Source organism: Mus pahari, chromosome 9, assembly GCF_900095145.1.
Source record: "Mus pahari chromosome 9, PAHARI_EIJ_v1.1, whole genome shotgun sequence".
Taxonomy (NCBI): Eukaryota; Metazoa; Chordata; class Mammalia; order Rodentia; family Muridae; genus Mus; species Mus pahari.
Genome location: NC_034598.1, coordinates 8,394,222 through 8,399,019, shown reverse-complemented (window position 1 = coordinate 8,399,019; position 4,798 = coordinate 8,394,222).

The following is a 4,798-nucleotide window of genomic DNA, read 5'->3' as shown; positions in this document are numbered from 1 at the left end:
ACACACACACACACACACACACACACACACACCATGGTGTCTGTTTTGTGTTGGATAACTGCTCCTGAGCATGGGGCCTGCCCCAAAGTGTGGCTGATGTACCTGGTTTTTCGTCAGGTACCGATTGCACGTGGTTTCTTGGTCAGGGGTTGGGTGTTATGGACACTGCCTCCTCCTCTCTGTGCTGGGGCTGCAGTGGTTTATATTCTGGCCTCCGGCTTTGCTCTGGGTGTAGCAGCACCTACCACTCCTAACTCCAGCCACTCCTGAGGCTGAAGCAGGAAGGTCACAAGGTCAAGGCCAGTCAAAGAAAGGCTTACTAGAGGGTAGTTAGGGTCAGCTGTCAGGCTCCAGGGTGCAGAGACGAAGGAGGCCAGGTGCCAGAGGCACCCTAAGGAGTGGATAAAAACCCCCAAGGCTCTATTCCCCACAGCACCAGAGAAGCGAGAAAGAGGAAAGAGGAGGGGGATCCCCAAGGCTGAATGTCTCTCTTCGAAGCACCACATTCCTAACAGCTGAGGGTCTTCTGGTCCTCCGCCCTGGCTCCTGACCCCTCAGCAGCCCCTTGATTCGCTGTTTTGACAGGCTGGGCCCTCACTGTCCTTCACTGTAGGCAGCTGCAGTAGGAATTCAAGCCCAAGCTCAGAGAAAATGAAGGAACTCAGAAACCTGAGGAGTCCCCAGGAAGAAGACTTCGGGACAGGGAACTGCCCACAAGGCAACCTGGCCAACATGGATAGACTCTTGACATAGCTGGAGTAGTCCAGACCCCCATGCCCTCTGACTTTCTCCTCATTGTAATGGCTACCCAGGGACAGTGGGTGGAACACCAGGGTTGCAGGTCCAGCACCAACTCTACGTAGACTCACGCACACACACGGAAACTGGCCTCCTTTCTCTACTAAGCTCAGCTGGCTCACCCTGCCTCATAGCTTTATGCCTCCCCCACGATGCTGCAAGGAGCTTTGCGACCTTGCCTGCGATGCTACAGATAGGGCGTGGCAGATGCTGTAAGGTGCACCAGCCAGGCATGGCATATTGGGTAGAGGAGGAGTGGCGCATCGAGCGAGGTCCCGGGGGAATATGCTGATGTGGCATCGTCGGGTCAAGAGCCAAGGCCTCAGTCCCATGAAAGGAGCCCCTTCCCTGGACAAGGCTCAGAAAGCCAGCAAAGCCCGCCACAGTCACGCCAACAGCCAGCGTGTGCAGAAATGCCCACTATAGCTCTCTTCTTCTCAGCTGTTTATGGCCTGGAGTTGGCTCCCCTACTAACCTCCTTGTTTAGCTGTATAGAATAAGTGCACTGACCATCCGGGATGCTGCAACTTCTCCATCAGAGAACCCCAGTCTGCCGGATCAGATCCCAGTTTGCCTGTGTCTGTATGTTAGGCTTTTCTGCATTTACTCGCTGACTCTGTTAATCCTAGGAGCTGTGCAAACACACACAGCTGAGGACACATACTATAGAGACCTGTCCTGCGGACCTTCGTCCCATTGTCCACTGAGGAAGATGGTTGGTCATGCCCATATGGCAGGGGAAGAGCTAGGAGGAGGCGGGTAGCCAATAGCGAAGGACATTCCCTTTCCACTTCAAACGCACCTCGATTTGTACGGAGAGTTGTTTCTGTGCCAGGATCTCCCTACAGGTTGACATCTCTCCATGTGAGAGAAGAGGGCACCAGAAGACACCAGCAAGGCTAGTATCTGAGTGGCCCAGGGCCAGTGGCCTGTGGGAGATTTTGTTTGCGTGTGCCCGCTTGGTGGTAGTAGCTGTCCTCGTGCTCAAGGGTCCAGAAGGATCAGCTGTGTACAGAGTTGTGACGTATGCTGCTAGTTTCTCAGAGACCTGCTTCAGCCTCCACCAGGACTTAGCATTCACAGCTATAACAGCTCAGGAGGGACATTCAGCAGGGCCCAGAACCCCTGGGTGCCAGTTCATTCCAGGATCAGGGTGACAGTGTCAAGCAGGGACCTAGGAGGCCCCTTGCCCAGGACTTGAGTCTCTCTATGTGTGTGTGTGTCTCTCTGTCTCTGTGTCTCTCTCCCTCTCCCCACTTTCTCCCCTCCCCTCCCCCTCTTTCTGGGGAAGCCTGGATTCTTGCTTGCTTCTCTGCCTGGCCTCAGGGTGCAGAAGCCCTGTAAGTCTTTTCCTTGCCCCCTCCAGCAGGAGTCCTGGGCCCTTGCTATTTTCAGAGCTGAAAATTGAAGCCCGTGGTTTGTTTTCTCAGCACTTACTTAGACTCCAGTCTTCACAGAGCAGCCTTCTTCCTGCCCACCAGGAAAGACCTGGCCAGTGGTTTGGAAGCTGACTCTGTGTTCCAAGCTGCAGGGGTGGGGCCTGGAGTATTTTTACATATAGGATGCTGCGGAGAACAGAATGCTTGGGTTAGAGCCTGTAAGTCAGTTGGAAGAGGAAGAGAGCGGGGGAGTTCTAGACTCCCTCCGTTGCTCTGAGCATCAGCCCCCCCCCCCACCGTGGGGCTGGTGTGGGACTGGGGAGCCTGTCTTCAGAGGGCAAGTGAGAGCCGTATACTGTGGGTTGTCAGGATTGAGTGGCTCACTCCATCTGCCTGTGGTATTTCTAGGCTAGCTTCAGGCCTTCTAACTAAAACCTTCCATACACAATACATTTTAGACCTGGACAGAACTTTAAAGATCCTTTAACAAGAGCGTTAGGAGCAGTGCAAAGAAACAGGACAACTGGAATTGGGTTGAAAGCTTTTGAAACATAAGATGGCGTTTGTTCAGTCTCAGCTTGGCTTTCGTCAGGCACAAGTCTCGGTTCCAGAGTGACGATGAGGCACAGCGTTAAGTGTGCGTGGGTGACGGACGTAACACATTAGTTTGCGTCACATTCTGAGCTTAATAATAGTTTTTATTACTTTACTGGGCAGAGGTTTTGATGACGGTGATGATGGTGATGGTGGCGGTGATGACAGCGGTGCTCATGTGCTCTGAGGAGGAGCACTTCTGACTTTAAGGGTGGACAGGCACCTCGTTTATAACCAACCTAAGCCCATCTAGCCCCAGTGTTTCTGGCTAGCTGACCTCCGATGACCTTGGGAGGACCAGTTCCTCCCAAGGAGGGGTAAAAGGAGCATGCCGGCTAATGACCTTCCACATCCGTGTACTCTGGAACATTCCTTCATGTCTTGGACGCCAGCCATAAAGCGCCACTTCTGTTGGATTGTTCTATATCCCTTCATATATCCAAGGAACCACTTGTGACATCCAATCAATGAAGACTAGGTAAGACCTACTTACATACTCCAGGATGCTGATGTAACCGTGGGCTTTTCCACCCGTGCCCCAGTTCTCAAAATAATGACTCTGGGACTTAATTATATACGAATAAATGCCTAGGCCGTAAGCTTGGGCTTGTGTCCCGACTAGGTCCTAACTTAATAACCCATTTATTCTATCCTGAGGGCCGTGTGGCTGGTTACCTCCTATCCGTTCCAAGCATCTGACTCCTCGGGGTTCAGGGTGAATCTCTTCCCGAGCCTGACTTTATTTCAGAACTCCTCTCCCTCTACCAATAATCCCACCTCCTAGTTTCTGCCTCAGCTCATTGGCCAACCAGCTTTTTCTTGTCAGGCGATGATGCTTCTATACAGTACACAAGAGACTCTCTCTACACCCTGAATTAAATAACAACTACTGCCAACATCCATGAGGTATTTATGCCTCGCCCACTTCATACTGCTCCCATTGGAGGAAACACAAGTATTTGGAGAACAAAGGGAGTGTAATCAAATTTCATTCAGTAGCTAGAGTAGAGTACGTACTCTTCTGGGCTGGAGGAGTGTGCAGAGGGTCTGGCTAAAAGCTGAAGTTGAAGTAGGATTACTACGTCCTGGACTCCATACCCGGCTTTGATACATTTCTGTGCAATAGTCTACATGTCCTCTTCTTCTTGGCGAGATCTTTTTAAATAAAAAACCAATCATTTATGGGTGTGTGTCAGTCATGTGTGTGTGTGGGGGGGGTGTGCCTGTGGAGGGATAGTGTCCAATATCCTGGAACTGGGTGTATAGGTTGTTATGAAGGCAGTGTCGGATACCCTGGAACTGAAGTAGGTCATTCTGAGCCACCCTACGTGTGTGCTAGGAACTAAAGTACTGAAGTATGTGGTCCTCTAGAAGAACAGCAGGTTTCCTTAACCATGGAGCCAGTCTTGTTCCTTTTTGGTTTTATTCCTGCCATTCAACTGTTTCTATGACCTGCAATCGTGTGATGTCTGCTAAGTGCACATAAAGCACGGAGATACGAGAAGACAGTTGATTCCAGCTCCTGAGTGCTCCCTGTCCTCCTCCTCTTCAGCTTCCTATTGCTTCTTCCTGCTTCAGACATTTTGTCACCTCCACCAGGAACTACACAGCTAGAGCAAACCATGCTCACTGTTAGTCTTTTGTGTCAACCAACCTATGCTATAGCCCTGCTGGGGTTGTACTTAGGGCTTGGAGGTTACATTTTTTGCCTCTGCGTTCCATTAAATCTGAGAACCTACATAAGATTGCCACCTAAATTATTCTTTTCGGCATTGCTTTTGTGTGTTGAGTGATAGGTCATCTTTTATCTACGACCCATCCCTGAACAAATTCTGTAACTGATGAATATGAAGACCAAAGTCTACTGGTTGTATTCCATTAATTAAATTAATGCATGCATATGAAGATGCTCCCTGGTCCGGAGTTAAACACTCACTAAGCACTTTGGTTGGTTGGTTTGGTTTGGTTTTTGAGACAGGGCTTCTCTGTGTAACAGCCCCAGCTGTCCGGGAACATGCTTTATAGAC